The sequence below is a fragment of the Bombina bombina genome, chromosome 6 (genome assembly GCF_027579735.1).
Source record: "Bombina bombina isolate aBomBom1 chromosome 6, aBomBom1.pri, whole genome shotgun sequence".
Taxonomy (NCBI): Eukaryota; Metazoa; Chordata; class Amphibia; order Anura; family Bombinatoridae; genus Bombina; species Bombina bombina.
The window spans coordinates 1,138,659,656-1,138,682,350 of NC_069504.1; the positions used below are offsets into that span (position 1 = coordinate 1,138,659,656).

The 22,695-nt window shown below is 42.9% G+C and overlaps 1 protein-coding gene across 2 annotated transcripts in view; it reads left to right on the forward strand.

Moving 5' to 3' along the window:
• ABCC9 (ATP binding cassette subfamily C member 9) overlaps nucleotides 1–22,695 on the forward strand; it is a gene marked incomplete in the record, with an annotated part of 749,052 nt that overhangs the window by 113,619 nt on the left and 612,738 nt on the right.

The following is a 22,695-nucleotide window of genomic DNA, read 5'->3' on the forward strand; positions in this document are numbered from 1 at the left end:
GCTTCTGTCAGTCTTTACTCTGCCAGGGGTCATCCGCTTCTGTCAGTCTTTACTCTGCCAGGGCTCATCCGCTTCTGTCAGTCTTTATTCTGCCAGGGTTCTTCTGCTTCTGTCAGTCTTTACTCTGCCAGGGCTCATCTGCTTCTGTCAGTCTTTATTCTGCCAGGGCTCATCCGCTTCTGTCAGTCTTTATTCTGCCAGGGTTCTTCTGCTTCTGTCAGTCTTTACTCTGCCAGGGCTCATCCGCTTCTGTCAGTCTTTATTCTGCCAGGGTTCTTCTGCTTCTGTCAGTCTTTACTCTGCCAGGGCTCATCTGCTTCTGTCAGTCTTTACTCTGCCAGGGCTCATCTGCTTCTGTCAGTCTTTACTCTGCCAGGGCTCATCTGCTTCTGTCAGTCTTTACTCTGCCAGGGCTCATCTGCTTCTGTCAGTCTTTACTCTGCCAGGGCTCATCTGCTTCTGTCAGTCTTTACTCTGCCAGGGCTCATCTGCTTCTGTCAGTCTTTACTCTGCCAGGGCTCATCTGCTTCTGTCAGTCTTTACTCTGCCAGGGCTCATCCGCTTCTGTCAGTCTTTACTCTGCCAGGGCTCATCTGCTTCTGTCAGTATTTACTCTGCAAGGGCTCATCTGCTTCTGTCAGTCTTTATTCTGCCAGGGCTCATCTGCTTCTGTCAGTCTTTACTCTGCCAGGGCTCATCTGCTTCTGTCAGTCTTTACTCTGCCAGGGCTCATCTGCTTCTGTCAGTCTTTACTCTGCCAGGGCTCATCTGCTTCTGTCAGTATTTATTCTGCCAGGGCTCATCTGCTTCTGTCAGTCTTTACTCTGCCAGGGCTCATCTGCTGCTGTCAGTCTTTACTCTGCCAGGGCTCATCTGCTTCTGTCAGTCTTTACTGTGCCAGGGCTCATCTGCTTCTGTCAGTCTTTATTCTGCCAGGGCTCATCTGCTTCTGTCAGTCTTTACTCTGCCAGGGCTCATCTGCTTCTGTCAGTCTTTATTCTGCCAGGGCTCATCTGCTTCTGTCAGTCTTTATTCTGCCAGGGCTCATCTGCTTCTGTTAGTCTTTATTCTGCCAGGGCTCATCTGCTTCTGTCAGTCTTTATTCTGCCAGGGCTCATCTGCTTCTGTCAGTCTTTACTCTGCCAGGGCTCATCTGCTTCTGTCAGTCTTTACTCTGCCGGGGCTCATCTGCTTCTGTCAGACTTTACTCTGCCAGGGCTCATCTGCTTCTGTCAGTCTTTACTCTGCCGGGGCTCATCTGCTTCTGTCAGTCTTTATTCTGCCAGGGCTCATCTGCTTCTGTCAGTCTTTACTCTGCCAGGGCTCATCTGCTTCTGTCAGTCTTTACTCTGCCAGGGCTCATCTGCTTCTGTCAGTCTTTACTCTGCCAGGGCTCATCTGCTTCTGTCAGTCTTTACTGTGCCAGGGCTCATCTGCTTCTGTCAGTCTTTATTCTGCCAGGGCTCATCTGCTTCTGTCAGTCTTTACTCTGCCAGGGGTCATCTGCTTCTGTCAGTCTTTACTCTGCCAGGGGTCATCTGCTTCTGTCAGTCTTTACTCTGCCAGGGCTCTTCTGCTTCTGTCAGTCTTTACTCTGCCAGGGCTCATCTGCTTCTGTCAGTCTTTACTCTGCCAGGGCTCATCTGCTTCTGTCAGTCTTTATTCTGCCAGGGCTCATCTGCTTCTGTCAGTATTTACTCTGCCAGGGCTCATCTGCTTCTGTCAGTCTTTATTCTGCCAGGGCTCATCTGCTTCTGTCAGTCTTTACTCTGCCAGGGTTCATCTGCTTCTGTCAGTCTTTACTGTGCCAGGGCTCATCTGCTTGTGTCAGTCTTTACTGTGCCAGGGCTCATCTGCTTCTGTCAGTCTTTACTTTGCCAGGGCTCATCTGCTTCTGTCAGTCTTTATTCTGCCAGGGCTCATCTGCTTCTGTCAGTCTTTATTCTGCCAAGGCTCATCTGCTTCTGTCAGTCTTTACTCTGCCAGGGCTCATCTGCTTCTGTCAGTCTTTACTTTGCCAGGGCTCATCTGCTTCTGTCAGTATTTACTCTGCCAGGGCTCATCTGCTTCTGTCAGTCTTTACTCTGCCAGGGCTCATCTGCTTCTGTCAGTCTTTACTCTGCCAGGGCTCATCTGCTTCTGTCAGTCTTTACTCTGCCAGGGCTCATCTGCTTCTGTCAGTCTTTACTCTGCAAGGGCTCATCTGCTTCTGTCAGTCTTTACTCTGCCAGGGCTCATCTGCTTCTGTCAGTCTTTACTCTGCCAGGGCTCATCTGCTTCTGTCAGTCTTTACTCTGCCAGGGCTCATCTGCTTCTGTCAGTCTTTACTCTGCCAGGGCTCATCTGCTTCTGTCAGTCTTTATTCTGCCAGGGCTCATCTGCTTCTGTCAGTCTTTATTCTGCCAGGGCTCATCTGCTTCTGTCAGTCTTTACTCTGCCAGGGCTCATCTGCTTCTGTCAGTCTTTACTCTGCCAGGGCTCATCTGCTTCTGTCAGACTTTACTCTGCCAGGGCTCATCTGCTTCTGTCAGTCTTTACTCTGCCAGGGCTCATCTGCTTCTGTCAGTCTTTACTCTGCCAGGGCTCATCTGCTTCTGTCAGTCTTTATTCTGCCAGGGCTCATCTGCTTCTGTCAGTCTTTACTCTGCCAGGGGTCATCCGCTTCTGTCAGTCTTTATTCTGCCAGGGTTCTTCTGCTTCTGTCAGTCTTTACTCTGCCAGGGGTCATCTGCTTCTGTCAGTCTTTATTCTGCCAGGGTTCTTCTGCTTCTGTCAGTCTTTACTCTGCCAGGGCTCATCTGCTTCTGTCAGTCTTTATTCTGCCAGGGCTCATCTGCTTCTGTCAGTCTTTACTCTGCCAGGGCTCATCTGCTTCTGTCAGTCTTTATTCTGCCAGGGCTCATCTGCTTCTGTCAGTCTTTACTCTGCCAGGGCTCATCCGCTTCTGTCAGTCTTTATTCTGCCAGGGTTCTTCTGCTTCTGTCAGTCTTTACTCTGCCAGGGCTCATCTGCTTCTGTCAGTCTTTATTCTGCCAGGGTTCTTCTGCTTCTGTCAGTCTTTACTCTGCCAGGGGTCATCTGCTTCTGTCAGTCTTTACTCTGCCAGGGCTCATCTGCTTCTGTCAGTCTTTATTCTGCCAGGGCTCATCTGCTTCTGTCAGTCTTTACTCTGCCAGGGCTCATCTGCTTCTGTCAGTCTTTATTCTGCCAGGGCTCATCTGCTTCTGTCAGTCTTTACTCTGCCAGGGCTCATCTGCTTCTGTCAGTCTTTACTCTGCCAGGGCTCATCTGCTTCTGTCAGTCTTTACTCTGCCAGGGCTCATCTGCTTCTGTCAGTCTTTACTCTGCCAGGGCTCATCTGCTTCTGTCAGTCTTTACTCTGCCAGGGCTCATCTGCTTCTGTCAGTCTTTACTCTGCCAGGGCTCATCTGCTTCTGTCAGTCTTTACTCTGCCAGGGCTCATCCGCTTCTGTCAGTATTTACTCTGCCAGGGCTCATCTGCTTCTGTCAGTATTTACTCTGCCAGGGCTCATCTGCTTCTGTCAGTCTTTATTCTGCCAGGGCTCATCTGCTTCTGTCAGTCTTTACTCTGCCAGGGCTCACCTGCTTCTGTCAGTCTTTACTCTGCCAGGGCTCATCTGCTTCTGTCAGTCTTTACTCTGCCAGGGCTCATCTGCTTCTGTCAGTATTTATTCTGCCAGGGCTCATCTGCTTCTGTCAGTCTTTACTCTGCCAGGGCTCATCTGCTTCTGTCAGTCTTTACTCTGCCAGGGCTCATCTTCTTCTGTCAGTCTTTATTCTGCCAGGGCTCATCTGCTTCTGTCAGTATTTACTCTGCCAGGGCTCATCTGCTTCTGTCAGTCTTTATTCTGCCAGGGCTCATCTGCTTCTGTCAGTCTTTACTCTGCCAGGGTTCATCTGCTTCTGTCAGTCTTTACTGTGCCAGGGCTCATCTGCTTGTGTCAGTCTTTACTGTGCCAGGGCTCATCTGCTTCTGTCAGTCTTTACTTTGCCAGGGCTCATCTGCTTCTGTCAGTCTTTATTCTGCCAGGGCTCATCTGCTTCTGTCAGTCTTTATTCTGCCAAGGCTCATCTGCTTCTGTCAGTCTTTACTCTGCCAGGGCTCATCTGCTTCTGTCAGTCTTTACTCTGCCAGGGCTCATCTGCTTCTGTCAGTATTTACTCTGCCAGGGCTCATCTGCTTCTGTCAGTCTTTACTCTGCCAGGGCTCATCTGCTTCTGTCAGTCTTTACTGTGCCAGGGCTCATCTGCTTCTGTCAGTCTTTACTCTGCCAGGGCTCATCTGCTTCTGTCAGTCTTTACTCTGCAAGGGCTCATCTGCTTCTGTCAGTCTTTACTCTGCCAGGGCTCATCTGCTTCTGTCAGTCTTTACTCTGCCAGGGCTCATCTGCTTCTGTCAGTCTTTACTCTGCCAGGGCTCATCTGCTTCTGTCAGTCTTTACTCTGCCAGGGCTCATCTGCTTCTGTCAGTCTTTATTCTGCCAGGGCTCATCTGCTTCTGTCAGTCTTTATTCTGCCAGGGCTCATCTGCTTCTGTCAGTCTTTACTCTGCCAGGGCTCATCTGCTTCTGTCAGTCTTTACTCTGCCAGGGCTCATCTGCTTCTGTCAGACTTTACTCTGCCAGGGCTCATCTGCTTCTATCAGTCTTTACTCTGCCAGGGCTCATCTGCTTCTGTCAGTCTTTACTCTGCCAGGGCTCATCTGCTTCTGTCAGTCTTTATTCTGCCAGGGCTCATCTGCTTCTGTCAGTCTTTACTCTGCCAGGGCTCATCCGCTTCTGTCAGTCTTTATTCTGCCAGGGTTCTTCTGCTTCTGTCAGTCTTTACTCTGCCAGGGGTCATCTGCTTCTGTCAGTCTTTATTCTGCCAGGGTTCTTCTGCTTCTGTCAGTCTTTACTCTGCCAGGGCTCATCTGCTTCTGTCAGTCTTTATTCTGCCAGGGCTCATCTGCTTCTGTCAGTCTTTACTCTGCCAGGGCTCATCTGCTTCTGTCAGTCTTTACTCTGCCAGGGCTCATCTGCTTCTGTCAGTCTTTACTCTGCCAGGGCTCATCTGCTTCTGTCAGTCTTTATTCTGCCAGGGTTCTTCTGCTTCTGTCAGTCTTTACTCTGCCAGGGCTCATCTGCTTCTGTCAGTCTTTATTCTGCCAGGGTTCTTCTGCTTCTGTCAGTCTTTACTCTGCCAGGGGTCATCTGCTTATGTCAGTCTTTACTCTGCCAGGGCTCATCTGCTTCTGTCAGTCTTTATTCTGCCAGGGCTCATCTGCTTCTGTCAGTCTTTACTCTGCCAGGGCTCATCTGCTTCTGTCAGTCTTTATTCTGCCAGGGCTCATCTGCTTCTGTCAGTCTTTACTCTGCCAGGGCTCATCTGCTTCTGTCAGTCTTTACTCTGCCAGGGCTCATCTGCTTCTGTCAGTCTTTACTCTGCCAGGGCTCATCTGCTTCTGTCAGTCTTTACTCTGCCAGGGCTCATCTGCTTCTGTCAGTCTTTACTCTGCCAGGGCTCATCTGCTTCTGTCAGTCTTTACTCTGCCAGGGCTCATCTGCTTCTGTCAGTCTTTACTCTGCCAGGGCTCATCCGCTTCTGTCAGTATTTACTCTGCCAGGGCTCATCTGCTTCTGTCAGTATTTACTCTGCCAGGGCTCATCTGCTTCTGTCAGTCTTTATTCTGCCAGGGCTCATCTGCTTCTGTCAGTCTTTACTCTGCCAGGGCTCACCTGCTTCTGTCAGTCTTTACTCTGCCAGGGCTCATCTGCTTCTGTCAGTCTTTACTCTGCCAGGGCTCATCTGCTTCTGTCAGTATTTATTCTGCCAGGGCTCATCTGCTTCTGTCAGTCTTTACTCTGCCAGGGCTCATCTGCTTCTGTCAGTCTTTACTCTGCCAGGGCTCATCTGCTTCTGTCAGTCTTTACTGTGCCAGGGCTCATCTGCTTCTGTCAGTCTTTATTCTGCCAGGGCTCATCTGCTTCTGTCAGTCTTTACTCTGCCAGGGCTCATCTGCTTCTGTCAGTCTTTATTCTGCCAGGGCTCATCTGCTTCTGTCAGTCTTTATTCTGCCAGGGCTCATCTGCTTCTGTTAGTCTTTATTCTGCCAGGGCTCATCTGCTTCTGTCAGTCTTTACTGTGCCAGGGCTCATCTGCTTCTGTCAGTCTTTACTCTGCCAGGGCTCATCTGCTTCTGTCAGTCTTTATTCTGCCAGGGCTCATCTGCTTCTGTCAGTATTTACTCTGCCAGGGCTCATCTGCTTCTGTCAGTCTTTACTCTGCCAGGGCTCATCTGCTTCTGTCAGTCTTTTCTCTGCCAGGGCTCATCTGTTTCTGTCAGTCTTTACTCTGCCAGGGCTCATCTGCTTCTGTCAGTCTTTACTCTGCCAGGGCTCATCTGCTTCTGTCAGTCTTTATTCTGCCAGGGCTCATCTGCTTCTGTCAGTCTTTATTCTGCCAGGGCTCATCTGCTTCTGTCAGTCTTTATTCTGCCAGGGCTCTTCTGCTTCTGTCAGTATTTACTCTGCCAGGGCTCATCTGTTTCTGTCAGTCTTTACTCTGCCAGGGCTCATCTGCTTCTGTCAGTCTTTACTCTGCCAGGGCTCATCTGCTTTTGTCAGTCTTTACTCTGCCAGGGCTCATCTGCTTCTGTCAGTATTTACTGTGCCAGGGCTCATCTGCTTCTGTCAGTATTTATTCTGCCAGGGCTCATCTGCTTCTGTCAGTCTTTATTCTGCCAGGGCTCATCTGCTTCTGTCAGTCTCTACTCTGCCAGGGCTCATCTGCTTCTGTCAGTATTTACTCTGCCAGGGCTCATCTGCTTCTGTCAGTCTTTAATCTGCCAGGGCTCATCTGCTTCTGTCAGTCTTTACTCTGCCAGGGCTCATCTGCTTCTGTCAGTCTTTACTCTGCCAGGGCTCATCTGCTTCTGTCAGTCTTTACTCTGCCAGGGCTCATCTGCTTCTGTCAGTATTTACTCTGCCAGGGCTCATCTGCTTCTGTCAGTCTTTACTCTGCCAGGGGTCATCTGCTTCTGTCAGTCTTTATTCTGCCAGGGCTCATCTGCTTCTGTCAGTATTTACTCTGCCAGGGCTCATCTGCTTCTGTCAGTCTTTACTGTGCCAGGTCTCATCTGCTTCTGTCAGTCTTTACTCTGCCAGGGCTCATCTGCTTCTGTCAGTCTTTACTGTGCCAGGGCTCATCTGCTTCTGTCAGTCTTTACTGTGCCAGGGCTCATCTGCTTCTGTCAGTCTTTATTCTGCCAGGGCTCATCTGCTTCTGTCAGTCTTTACTCTGCCAGGGCTCATCTGCTTCTGTCAGTCTTTACTCTGCCAGGGCTCATCTGCTTCTGTCAGTCTTTACTCTGCCAGGGCTCATCTGCTTCTGTCAGTCTTTACTTTGTCAGGGCTCATCTGCTTCTGTCAGTCTTTACTCTGCCAGGGCTCTTCTGCTTCTGTCAGTCTTTACTCTGCCAGGGCTCATCTGCTTCTGTCAGTCTTTATTCTGCCAGGGCTCATCTGCTTCTGTCAGTCTTTACTCTGCCAGGGCTCATCTGCTACTGTCAGTCTTTACTCTGCCAGGACTCATCTGCTTCTGTCAGTCTTTACTCTGCCAGGGCTCATCTGCTTCTGTCAGTCTTTACTCTGCCAGGGCTCATCTGCTTCTGTCAGTCTTTACTCTGCCAGGGGTCATCTGCTTCTGTCAGTCTTTATTCTGCCAGGGCTCATCTGCTTCTGTCAGTCTTTACTCTGCCAGGGCTCATCTGCTTCTGTCAGTCTTTACTCTGCCAGGGCTCATCCGCTTCTGTCAGTATTTATTCTGCCAGGGCTCATCTACTTCTGTCAGTCTTTACTCTGCCAGGGCTCATCTGCTTGTGTCAGTCTTTATTCTGCCAGGGCTCATCTACTTCTGTCAGTCTTTACTCTGCCAGGGCTCATCTGCTTCTGTCAGTCTTTACTCTGCCAGGACTCATCTTCTTCTGTCAGTCTTTATTCTGCCAGGGCTCATCTGCTTCTGTCAGTCTTTACTCTGCCAGGGCTCATCTGCTTCTGTCAGTCTTTATTCTGCCAGGGCTCATCTGCTTCTGTCAGTCTTTATTCTGCCAAGGCTCATCTGCTTCTGTCAGTCTTTATTCTGCCAGGGCTCATCTGCTTCTGTCAGTCTTTTCTCTGCCAGGGCTCATCTGCTTCTGTCAGTCTTTTCTCTGCCAGGGCTCATCTGCTTCTGTCAGTCTTTATTCTGCCAGGGCTCATCTGCTTCTGTCAGTCTTTACTCTGCCAGGGCTCATCTGCTTCTGTCAGTCTTTACTCTGCCAGGGCTCATCTACTTCTGTCAGTCTTTACTCTGCCAGGGCTCAGCTGCTTCTGTCAGTGTTTACTCTGCTAGGGCTCATCTGCTTCTGTCAGTATTTACTTTGCCAGGGCTCATCTGCTTCTGTCAGTCTTTACTCTGCCAGGGCTCATCTGCTTCTGTCAGTCTTTACTCTGCCAGGGCTCATCTGCTTCTGTCAGTATTTACTTTGCCAGGGCTCATCTGCTTCTGTCAGTCTTTACTCTGCCAGGGCTCATCTGCTTCTGTCAGTCTTTACTCTGCCAGGGCTCATCTGCTTCTGTCAGTCTTTACTCTGCCAGGGCTCATCTGCTTCTGTCAGTCTTTACTCTGCCAGGGCTCATCTGCTTCTGTCAGTCTTTACTCTTCCAGGGCTCATCTGCTTCTGTCAGTCTTTATTCTGCCAGGGGTCATCTGTTTCTGTCAGTCTTTACTCTGCCAGGGCTCAACTGCTTCTGTCAGTCTTTACTCTGCCAGGGCTCATCTGCTTCTGTCAGTATTTACTCTGCCAGGGCTCATCTGCTTCTGTCAGTCTTTATTCTGCCAGGGCTCATCTGCTTCTGTCAGTCTTTACTCTGCCAGGGCTCATCTGCTTCTGTCAGTATTTACTCTGCCAGGGCTCATCTGCTTCTGTTAGTCTTTACTCTGCCAGGGCTCATCTGCTTCTGTTAGTCTTTACTCTGCCAGGGCTCATCTGCTTCTGTCAGTCTTTACTCTGTCAGGGCTCATCTGCTACTGTCATTCTCTACTCTGCCAGGGTTCATCTGCTTCTGTCAGTCTTTATTCTGCCAGGGCTCTTCCGCTTCTTCCCAGGGGTTAGCCATAGAGAACAGAGCAGAGGACAAGGTTATTATAAGTGAACATCTGAGGAAGAGGCACATGCTGGATTACAATTCAGGATAAATGTCAGGTTGCCAGGAATCAGACTGAGATGAGAAGTGCAAAAATAATCACACCTTTATTAAAAGCAAAAATTAATAAAAGTCCACAAGTCAAATAACAAGCCAGGAGTCAAAACCAGAGCTAGTAGTCACACGAGCCGAGTCAGGAGCCAAAGCGAATAGTCAAACAAGCCGGAATCAGGAACAAGGAAAACAGAAGAGTCAGGAACAAGCCAGGGATCAGGAACTAGGAAGGACGTCAGGCAGCCAGGTAATACACAGGAACTCTCACAAAGAGGTCTGAGACAACGCAAAGGCAAAGCACACGGAACAGAGGCCCTTTAAATAATAAGTGATGACATCACAATTCTAAGACTGCATCCTGTCTCACTTGGATGATGCACACCAGTCTGGCCATAAAAGGAAGTGCAGGAAATGAGCAGCATCCCCCACAATGCACCATAGTCAGGAAGAGAGGTGAGTAAAATGGCTGCCAGCAGCACATGGCAAACACAACAGGGAAAAAAACCTGACAATATGGAAGATGAGAGCAAAGAGTTAATGGTCTGGTGATGATTTATGTCTGAGAAATGTCACTTGATGACACAGATAAGCATTAACTGGAACTTCACAAAACTCTGCTCATAACTAGATGGGCGCACAATGCAGGGCCGTCACTTCTAAGGCTAATAAGATACTAGCATGTATTAAAAGAGGCATTGATGTAAGGGAAGAGAGCATAATTCTGTTAGTAAATAAATCCCTGGTAAGACCTCACTTTGAGTATGGAGTGCAATTCTATTGACCAATTTCTAAAAAAGGCTTTAAAGACTTAGAAAAAGTTCAGAGAAGGGCCACAAAACTAATAAGGGGAATGAAGAATTTAAGCTATAAGGAGAGGTTAGCCAAACTCGGTCTGTTTTCTAAAAAAAAAAAGGCTCTTGAGAAGTGAAATATACATATACAGAGATGGCAAATGCACTGTTTTATTCCAAGAAATTTGTTTGTGAGAAGAGGTCACAAATTAAGGATGGAGGAAAGGAGATTTAATCTCCAGCAATATAAAAGTTTTTTCAATGTAAGGGCAATAAAATTGTGGAGCTCATTACCTTAGGAGGTAGTAAATGCCAATACATTAGATACATTCAAAAATGGTTTGGATACATTTCTGGCTAGAAACAAAATTCAGGGATCTGATTGTTTGTGTTAAAAGGGTCACCTTTTTAATGGGATTAATTTTAGCTCAACTTGAGCTTTTTTGTAAGTATATTAAGATTTGTAAAGGTTGAACTTGATTGGCTTCTGTCTTTTTTCAACCTCATCTACTTTGTTACATGTGACTCATTCCTGCAAACTCAGGAACATTAAACATTCTGTAACTACAGGGTATTTCTGTTGTCTCTCTGTTGAATAATATACCAGCCAAGTGTAATAATTTTCAAAAAAATTTAACACCTTGTTTGTTGAAGTTATTTGTCAACAGACAAACTCCCCCTACCAATTGCCTTGTTTGGATCACTGGACTTGTTACTGGATTAGACACAGTTAACCACTGCCATTTTGTATGCAAAACCTGTATCTTATAACCTATGCTGAGGCCAATTAGGAACAGATATGTAGCAGGGTTTGGTTCTTAAAGTCTGCAGGTGTAGACCTCCAGATGTAAGTTAAATTACAGAAAAAGGGGGCAAAAAAAATGAACTACACAAGTAGTGCTATAATATTAAAATATTACATTATTTTATGGGATCAATTTATTATATGTCGCACGGGCATGATTCACTGTAGACAATCATGCCTGCCCGACATCGCTAAATGCCGACAGCATACTCTGTTAGCATTTAACATTGCACAAGAATTTCTTGTGAAATGCTTGTGCAATGCCGCACCCTGCACATTCGAGGCCAATCGGCCGTTAGCAGGGGGTGTCAAGTGTCTTAACTGCTTCTTAACTTACATTTCCGGCAAGCTGGAAACTTCGGGTGTAGAAAGAAGGCATCTGCTGCCTATTAAATCTACCCCTGAGTCTCTGATAGAGGTTTACTGGTAAATCAAACTGTCATTAAATCAGTGTTTTACACATAGCACTAGCTTACATGATCAAGTAAAATGAATAGAGCTCCTACTTATGCTCTCATAGGCTAAAAGTAAAACATTTTCGTTTGAGCAAGAGTGTCACGTTCCGGTGTACATGCGCTCAGGGCACAGACCCTCGGGGCAGTGGTAGGGATTTGAAGACACTGACCCCTGACCCGGGGAAGAGTATTCTGGACGTGGATAGATGATATTCTGTGATTCATAGTTGCTAGAAGTTATTGCAGGATAAATGGAGAGTGCAACATTTATATACAATATATTCTGGCTACACTGTGACTTATAGTTAGTCAATAGGAGTAGCTGCAGGATACATGAGAGAGAAATATAGCAATGTGGAATGTTCAGGCTTTAGAGTAAACTGGTTGAAGATTGACACTTAGATGCAAACTAAGGTTTGTTGCAGGTTCACAGTACATAATATTATATATAGCTGTATGTCAGTAAAAAGCAGAGCAGCACAGGTGATAGTCAAGTTGCAAGTTAAAGGCATCAATTACTGTTTGTGCATATATTGGAGAATCACATGAAAACTTTTAACTGAACACATAGATGCAGAGTTCTGAAGATGTTAACATATTTGTAGAATGATATTTCAGCTATGACAACTTGTAACAGAGAATAGTTATAAAGTTCTGAATAAGATGCGTTTGTAATAATTAGAGAGTAATGATAACCAAAAGTATACTTGATTTATAATAAAGTTATAAAAGCAGTGTCCAGGTAACAAAATGGAATTATTTGGATACTTGTGATTTGATGATTTTAAGCATAGGAAATACTGTAGCTTGAATAAGTTGGATGAATTCATGTAGGAAACAGTCACAGACCTCTGTTGTTCAGGATCACAACTTCAAAGTTAATGCAAAGCACATTAGACCTGAGAAGGCTTAAAAAAGAGGCTGAGGAATCAGGTGCATGAATGATTAATCAGGCAGGCAAGCTGAATGTAAATACTGCCCAAAACAGCATGAGTGTCAAAATCAGGAAAGGATCAGGAAATATGTTACAGAACCCCCCTCCTTAAAGGCGACCTCTGGGCGCCAAATGCAATCCAAAAGGAGAGAGAACAAAATGATATGAAGAGCCAGTAGTAGGTGTATGGAGGTAGTGAGTCCAATCGGAAATCAAAAAAGGAGGGTTGGAGATCTCTTGAAAAAGTAAAATGACAAAGCAAAGGCCATGGAATTCAGGTATCAAAAGATCTTGAAAATGATGAGAGTAAAACTTGAAATCATCTTTCTTGTAGTCATCGTGAGAATGCATGAACTTGACATACAATGAGCTTCCTACCACAGAATCATTCTGAGAGTTGATAGGCGGATGTTCTTCATGATAGATGATCATGTACACAGCCAATGAAAAGGCACCCAATCCTAGACATATGAATAGGCTTTCCTCAACTTCAGAAATAGAGATGCAGCATTCTGGATTGATAACCAGATTAACCACCTTTGGGTCAGAGATTTGAGTATCCTCAGAATTAACCTCTTGGCTGAGGATTAGATATACTCCAAAAGAAAAAGCTATAGCCACTTCTAACCCAAAAGCATGGCTTTCTTCAAAGTAGGAGATAGGAGTGTAGAGAGCTAGAGTTGCCCAGTTCTTGGATTCTTCTGGTTCAATATCAAATGTGTCCTTACTGGATTCAGAATCAAGAGTGTCCTCATTAGGATCAGGTATATGAATGCCCACACCAGGGCAAGGTTCAGGAATACCCACATCTTGGCAAGGTTCAGGAATATCCTCAGTAGGATCATGTGAAGGAATGCCCACACCAGGGCAAGGTTCAGGAATACCCACATCTGGGTAAAGTTCAGGAATATACTCAGTAGGATCAGGTGAAGGAATGCCCATGCCAGGGCAAGGTTCAACTATTGAAAAAGAAAAAGAACCCACTTTAGAGCCAGGAACCATACTCTCTTCTGAGCAGAGGGCAAGGCTTTATTCAGGGTTCACAAACAAAGAATTTATAAGATCCAATTTAGAGCCAAGAACCATACTCGTTTCTGAGCAGAGAGCATGGCTATGTTCAGGATCAAGTATTATTAAACCCATTTCTGGGTTAAACAAAGGAATACCCATACCAGGGTCAAAAACAGGAGAGTCCACCTTGATGCCAGGTTTAGTAGTATCATAATGGAAAACAGGGACAGGAATAGCCACTGGGGAATCTTCTTGAAAAACTTTTATACAAGTTTCAGGGTCAAGAACGTCCATTTGCAAACTAGGTTCAATGTTGTCCTCACAGGGTTCAGTATCAGGAATTCCTGTACAGGGAACAAATGTAGTAGAAAATGTAGGTTGATGCGCAGTATCTCCCAAGGAAAACATTTTCTTAGCTACAGTAACAAAAGAATTTTGAAAAGGTGGAGTGTACTGAAATATGCCACTCTCAGGTAGATGCAGAGGAATTGTGATACAAAATTCTGACTGAGAGGTTTTCTGGGGTTCAGCAGGCATACTTATTTGAGTTTGAATTTCAGGGCTAAGGTTGTATATCTGGAACAAAATCATCTTTTGCTTCTAGCACAGGGTTTACAGACATTGAGGCAGCATGAGAGGGATGTAAGGAATCAGTAGTTGAAAGCAGTGTTTGTAATTTTAGAATTTGAGAAGATAAACCCTTAAGTGCTTCAAAAACAGACTGATGGCGACTAGAGACAACATCCAGCTTGGTGTGGAGTGTATCATGAGGCAATAGAGGATCTGGCACAACAGAAAATGAAACAGGAGATTCAGGCTGAGTTTCCTCTTTACGCTTCTGATTTTCTGTAGGCAGAAAGATTTTCTTTTTCTTCTTGTTTTTAGAGAGCTTAGATAACTGATATTTCTTCCCAATATGAGGCTTCTTAGGGTGGTGCCACTGTGGCCTGGCGTACCTTATATCAGGTTGAGAACAGAAATCCTCTTCATCACTGGATGCATAATTCTGAAGTAATAAATCATCATAGTAGTTGAGGGGACCATTTCTCCAAACAGCAGTCTGTAAACCAGATGTCTCTTCCAGCTCTGAATCTATCCAATCTACAGAATCCATGGGAATATCAGAAATAGGAATATCAGTATTTCCATGAGAGGTTTCATGATGGGAGCTGTGTGTATCATCTATATTGTAAATATAGCTACCAAGGATGTCATTATAGCCAATGGGTTGAGGTTTTGTCTGAGTTTGTGGCGAATTAAAGTTGCGAAAAATAGGTTCCAAGAAGGCAACGACCCTCAATTGTATAAAAATAAAAAGTCAAATTTATTAAGTACTCTTAGTACAAAAATGTTAAAAGTTACAAATGCAAGCAGAGCAGCATCAAAATGTATACAGGCAGTAGGTAAGATCACAGTCTTGCGCGTTTCAACATTGATTTGCAGTAATCATAGACTTAAAGTTGCGCACATACCAGTCTAATGCTAGTTCAGCTGGATCTGTGTAGTCATCCTCCTCATTGACATATTCAGACTCAGAGTCAGTATCACCAGGATAGGAATCACAAACAGGAGGAGTAGATGGTATTCTGGAACAGAAGTCCTGTCTCTTTAAATCTTTAAAGGTCTGATTTTTTCTGCTGAATCTATGAATACATCCTCTTCATTTACATAGTCAGACTCAGAATCAGTTTCACCAAAATGGAAGTCACGGACATGAGTAGATGAAATTCTAGAAAAGGGGTTCTGTCTCTTTAAATCTTTAAAGATCTGATTTTTTTCTGCAGAAGCTATAGATGCATCCTCTTCATTTTCATAGTCAGATTCAGGATCAGTTTCACTAAAATGGTAACCACGAACATGAGTAGAGAATAGTCTAGAATGGGAGTATTGTGTCTTTAAATTTTTAAAAGTATGAAAATCTTCTGTTTTCCTTTGGGGATAGCTTGGGTCTGAGATAGGTTGTAATTTTTTATTTTCCTTTGAGGGTCAGTGCATACATTACCACTGCAGATCCCTTTTTTAGGCATTAACTTTCTGTCATGTTCCGGTGTACATGCGCTCAAGACACAGACCCTCAGGGCAGTGGTAGGGATTTGAAGATACCAACCTCTGACCCGGGGAAGAGTATTCTGGATGTGGATAGATGATATTCTGTGATTCATAGTTGCTAGAATTTATTGTAGAATAAATGGAGAGTGCAACATTTGTATACAATATATTCTGGCTTCACTGTGACTTATAGTTAGTTAATAGGAGTAGCTGCAGGATTCAATGAGAAAAAAATATAGCAATGTGGAATGTTCAGGCTTTGGAGTAAACTGGTTGAAGATTGACACTTAGATGCAAACTAAGGTTTGTTGCAGGTTCACAGTACATAATATTATATAGAGCTGTATGTCAGAATTAAGCAGAGCAGCACAGGTGATAGACAAGTTGCAAGTTTTAGGCATTAATTACTGTTTGTGCCTATATATGCAAACTAAGGTTTGCTGCAGGTTGACAGTACATAATATTATATATCGCTGTATGTCAGTAATAAGCAGAGCAGCACAGGTGATAGTCAAGTTGCAAGTTTTAGACATCAATTACTGTTTGTGCATATATTGGAGAATCACATGAAAGCTTTTAACTGAACACATAGATGCAGGGTTCTGAATATGTTAACATAGTTGTAGAATTATATTTCAGCTATGACAACTTGTAGCAGAGAATAGTTATAAAGTTCTGAGTAAGATGCGTTTGTAATAATTAGAGAGTGATGATAACCAAAAGTATACTTGATTTATAATAAAGTTCAGAGTTTTAGTAGCAGTGTCCAGATAACAAAATGGAATTATTTGGACACTTGCAATTTGATGAGTTTAAGCATAGGAAATACTGTAGCTTGAATAAGTTGGATGAATTCATGCAGGAAACAGTCACAGACCTCTGTTGTTCAGAGCTTTAAAGTTAATGCAAAGCACATTAGACCTGAGAAGGCTTAAAAAAGAGGCTGAGGAATCAGGTGCATGAATGATTAATCAGGCAGGCAAGCTGAATGTAAATACTGCCCAAAACAGCATGAGTATCAGAATAAGGAAAAGCAGTCTTAAAGAAATAGGGACATTAGTCTAAGATATGTTACAGAGAGCCTCGGGTACACCGACACCTGGAGGCCGCACAGCGCAGCAGGTCTAAGTTCCTCTAGAAAGAGTGGGCTACCTCTATACCCTGTTCTCGCTTTCGTTTGAGTATTAACTTGAAAGTGCGCTAAGCCAAGTGCGCTAAAGCCAACGGTGCATTAATAAAAAGTTTAAATAGTATTGTTCTTTACTCAGAAGCAAATTGTATTTTTATTTAAAAAATATACTGTATATTTAATATATACAGTATCTATATGTGTATGAGTGTGTGTATTTTATATATATATATATATATATATATATATATAATAAAGCAAGATAGTGTCAGCACTTCTTCATACAAAATTCCACTTTATTGAGGCTTCAGACAAAGTTAAAAACAGCGACGTTTCGAGTCAACACAGACCCTTAGTCATGCAATGGATTATGGGAAAAAATCACCTTCTTTTATAACACCTGTGTATCAATTAACTTGATTTACCTGCATACATTCAAATTACCATTTTGGATTTTTGACCCCTAACAGGTCAGAATGGTCAGTAAATAATCTTTGTACCTAAATCACAGTTTTTCATTATATGATAAAAAGTTCCTATCTAGTGATTATAACCCAAGACTATATTTCGACACATATTATTAAAAACATTTCATACAAAATTACAAGATTACTTTGGACTAAGTGTTTTTAGACCATTCGGACTAAGTGTTTTTAGATGCTGTATCCACCATACCTCTCTTTTCTTTAACAGTAACTCTCTGTTACCCCCTCTTCTTTGTTTTGGTATGTGGTCAATTACTTGGAATCGTAACTGGCTAACTGTATGTCCAGCATTGATAAAATGGGATGATACGGGCAGTGTCATGTCCTTACATCTAATGGAAGACTTATGGGCACTTATCCTATCTTTGATGGGGTTAATGGTCTCTCCCACATAGCCCCGCCCACATGGACACTTAAGGATATACACTACATGGTCAGTGTTGCATGTATATAAGCCTTTAATTTCACGTTTTTTATTGTCATTTATCTGTGCTATGTATTTCCCCTTGATCATGGAATTACATTGGGCACAGTTGAGACAGGGGTATGATCCTTTATTAGCTGTTGTAAGGTAATTTATAGTATCTTTCTTACTAGTGCCCACATCTGATTTTACCACTAGGTCTCTAATATTTTTGACCCTCTTAAAGGAATTAATTGGTGGTTTACTAAATTCCTCAATATGTGGATTTGTTTTATTCAGTATATACCAATGTTTTTTTAACAATTCTTGTGATGTCATTGCTGAATTGATTATATACTGAAGAAAAGATAAGTTGTTTTTTATCAATCTGATTTTTATTTTTACTCTTATTTGATATTAGATCATGAGTTTCTTTAGTTTTCAATTTAACTGTTTGTTCATTAGTGGTTATGACAGCTTGAGGGTAACCTCTATCTGTAAAAATTTTTCCCATTTGCTTCAGATACATTTTTCAAACCTTTACGTTCTGCTGTGGTGACATTAGAACTCATTCCATGTTTAGGTGTTGTATATAATTTATGAATATCCTCTTGAACTAACTTAATATATGTTTCTATTAAGTTAGTTCAACAGGATATTCATAAATTATATACAACACCTAAACATGGAATGAGTTCTAATGTCACCACAGCAGAACGTAAAGCTTTGAAAAATTTATCTAATAATAATCTAATTGAGATCAAAAACGCAGATAAGGGTGGTGCGGTAGTGGTGCTTGACAAGGAATATTATATACAGGAAATTTTGTCTCAACTATCAGATGGTGGAATATATTTAATATTAGATCATGATCCTTTACCTGATATCAAAAAAGAAATAGCGGCAGTAATTGACAAGGCTTTGGTAAATAAAGTCATTACTAAGAATCTAGCCACATTTCTCATAAAAATAGACCCCATCACACCTGTATTTTATACAACTCCGAAAATCCACAAAAACCTAAAGGAGCCACCGGGTAGACCCATAGTGGCAAGTACGGAATCAGTTTTTGCTAATATAGCAATTTTTCTAGATAAAATTTTGAATCCAATAGCGGCAGGCCAGCAATCTTTTCTAAAAGACACAGGGGACTTTCTAACTAGAATAGATGAAGTAAGAGTGAGTGAAAATGATATATTATTCACACTAGCTATAGTGAGTCTATATACTTCAATCCCACATGAATCAGGAGTACAATCTGTATTGGATCTTATCAAAAAAGATCAGGTATATACTAATGCTCAATGTGACTTCATAGAAGATATGCTGAATATAATACTACATCTTAACTATTTTTTGTTCCAAGACACATATTATATACAAAGGAAGGGAACCGCCATGGGCTCCAATGTGGCCCCCTCATACGCCAACATATTCGTAAGTCAATTTGAAAACAGATATGTTTATCCTAGCAATAAATATCAAAGCCACTGCAAGATGGTATGGGGGGATACATTGGAGACCCTTGAGAACTTTGTGGAGGAATTAAACAATTGTACAACAAGTCTGCAATTTACTATTAGTTACTCACGAGCGAAAGTAAGTTATCTTGACACCTTGGTATATAAAAAAGATGACCATTTAGTAACAGACCTATACTGCAAACCAACAGACCGTAATACATTACTTCACTTTGACAGCTACCATCCAGATAGGGTATTTAACGCTATCCCTAAGAGCCAGTTCCTCAGAACGATGCGCAATGTAAAAGAGAAAGATCTGCAAGAAGTAAGACTGAAGCAAATGGGAAAAAAATTTACAGATAGAGGTTACCCTCAAGCTGTCATAACCACTAATGAACAAACAGTTAAATTGAAAACTAAAGAAACTCATGACCTAATATCAAATAAGAGTAAAAATAAAAATCAGATTGATAAAAAACAACTTATCTTTTCTTCAGTATATAATCAATTCAGCAATGACATCACAAGAATTGTTAAAAAACATTGGTATATACTGAATAAAACGAATCCACATATTGAGGAATTTAGTAAACCACCAATTAATTCCTTTAAGAGGGTCAAAAATATTAGAGACCTAGTGGTAAAATCAGATGTGGGCACTAGTAAGAAAGATACTATAAATTACCTTACAACAGCTAATAAAGGATCATACCCCTGTCTCAACTGTGCCCAATGTAATTCCATGATCAAGGGGAAATACATAGCACAGATAAATGACAATAAAAAACGTGAAATTAAAGGCTTATATACATGCAACACTGACCATGTAGTGTATATCCTTAAGTGTCCATGTGGGCGGGGCTATGTGGGAGAGACCATTAACCCCATCAAAGATAGGATAAGTGCCCATAAGTCTTCCATTAGATGTAAGGACATGACACTGCCCGTATCATCCCATTTTATCAATGCTGGACATACAGTTAGCCAGTTACGATTCCAAGTAATTGACCACATACCAAAACAAAGAAGAGGGGGTAACAGAGAGTTACTGTTAAAGAAAAGAGAGGTATGGTGGATACAGCATCTAAAAACACTTAGTCCGAATGGTCTAAACAAAGACTATGATCTTCATTTGTTTTTATAAGTATTAATGTATAGTAATCTTGTAATTTTGTATGAAATGTTTTTAATAATATGTGTCGAAATATAGTCTTGGGTTATAATCACTAGATAGGAACTTTTTATCATATAATGAAAAACTGTGATTTAGGTACAAAGATTATTTAGTGACCATTCTGACCTGTTAGGGGTCAAAAATCCAAAATGGTAATTTGAATGTATGCAGGTAAATCAAGTTAATTGATACACAGGTGTTATAAAAGAAGGTGATTTTTTCCCATAATCCATTGCATGACTAAGGGTCTGTGTTGACTCGAAACGTCGCTGTTTTTAACTTTGTCTGAAGCCTCAATAAAGTGGAATTTTGTATGAAGAAGTGCTGACGCTATCTTGCTTTATTATATCCATATATGTGCGCTGGCAGACCCCACTCAGCGGTCGTGCACTGCTATAATCCTGGAAAAAGGTTGCTGAAAAAATGCTGAAAAAATAGCATTAAGAAAGGCGCTGGACTTACCTGTTAAAGTTGTATATATATATATATATATATATATATATATATATATATATATTTATATATATATATATATATATATATATATATATATATATATATATATATATATATATATATATATATATATATATATCCTGGTCCCCAACAACTGCCTAGCCAAGCACATCAATGTATACCATCCCACAGACTCAAAAAACAAAACTCTGACAACCTTACTCACATTCCTCTTGCATCAAAAGCCACTTCCCCTTTCACTTGTGCACTTTGGAACTCTCGCTCTGTTTGCAACAAACTCACTTTTATACATGACCTCTTTATCTCCCACTCCCTCAAACTTCTGGCCCTAACAGAAACCTGGCTCTCTCCCCTAGACACAGCATCCACTGCTGCTCTGTCACATGGGGGTCTTCACTTCAGCCACACTCCTAGGTCTGGTAATAGACAAGGAGGTGGTGTAGGTATTTTACTTTCCTCTCGTTGCACCTTTCAACAAATACATACCATCTCTTCCCTCACATTTTCCTCATTCGAAACCCACATGATTCGCTTATTCTCTCCTCTTTCCATAGGTGTCGCAGTCATATACCGTCCTCCTGGCTCCTCAACTCAATTTCTAGATCACTTGGCTGCATGGCTACCTTATTTCCTTTCCTCAGACACCGCTTCCCTCATTCTTGGTGACTTCAACATCCCTCTTGACAATCCCACTGCCTCCTTTGCAAAACAACTTCTGCAACTCACTTCCTCTTTTGGTTTGTCACAATGGACTGATTCTCCCACTCACAAAGATGGTCACTCCCTTGACCTGATCTTTAGTTATCGATGCACCCTCTCAAACTTCACAAACTCCCCCTTTCCTCTTTCTGACCACCATCTCCTTACTTGCAACATATCATCCCTCCCTACAACTCTCCCTCCTTCTGCTCCTGACACCAAACTTCACAGAAGCATTACGTCATTAGATCAACAACAGCTTTCTAATTCCCTCAAACCTCTCCTCTCATCCTTCTCCTCCTTTTCATGCCCTGACCAATCTATCTGCCACTATAATTCCACCCTTACATCCGTCCTTGACAATATCGCCCCTCTTACCATAGCTCGGAAATCAAACACTTATCCTCAGCCCTGGCATACTCCTCGGACACGATACCTACGCAGATGTTCCCTTACTGCTGAGCAGCACTGGAGAAAATCTAGGAGTTCAGCTGATTTTCAACATTACAAATTTATCTTGAACTCCTACTACTCTGCCCTTAATTTCCATAAGCAACACTACTTTTCTACTCTTATCTCTAATCTTTCTTCAAACCCAACATGTTTGTTCTCCACTTTCAATACTCTTCACCGCACTCCCCCACCTCCTAATACAACTTCTCTGTCAGCTCAAGACTTTGCCAACCACTTCAATAACAAAATCAACTCCATCAGAAATGAAATCAGCTCTCAACATAATTCCATTCTCTCATCCCCTCAAATGCTCTCAGTCAACCACAACCCACATAACCTTAAACTTAGATCATTCTCCCCTGTTACTGAGGAAGAAGTTTCGGCACTTAAACTGCGCTCTCACCTCACTACCTGTCCCCTTGACCCTATCCCCTCACAGCTACTCCCCTCCCTCTCTGCCACCCTTACCCCTATACTCACACACACTTTCAACCTCTCCTTCAGCACTGGTATATTTCCCTCATTGCTGAAACATGCACGGGTCACACCTATCCTCAAAAAACCTTCCCTTGATCCTACCTCCCCATCCAACTACCGCCCTATCTCCCTCCTCCCTCTTGCATCAAAGCTTCTCAAAAAACTAGCTTATGCATGCCTATTCCATTTCCTTACAATAAACTTCCTCCTTGACCCATTGCAATCTGGATTTCATCCCCATCACTCCACAGAAAGAGCAATTGTTAAGGTTACCAACGACCTACTTACAGCAAAATCAAAAGGCCACTTCTCTCTGCTTATTCTCCTTGATCTGTCCGCAGCCTTTGACACTGTTGACCACCCTCTCTTGCTCCAAACCCTCCAATCCTTCGGCATATGTGATACAGCCCTCTCGTGGCGCTCTTCCTACCTGTCAAACTGTACCTTTAGTGTAGCCTTCTCTGGGGCCTCCTCTGCCCTGTCACCACTTTCTGTCAGAGTACCGCAAGGCTTTGTCCTCGGTCCCCGTCTCTTCTCAATCTACACGTCATCACTAGGTTCCCTAATAAAGTCCCATGGTTTACAATATCATTTGTATGCCGATGACACCCAAATCTACTTCTTTGCACCAGAACCTACTCCTTCCTTGCT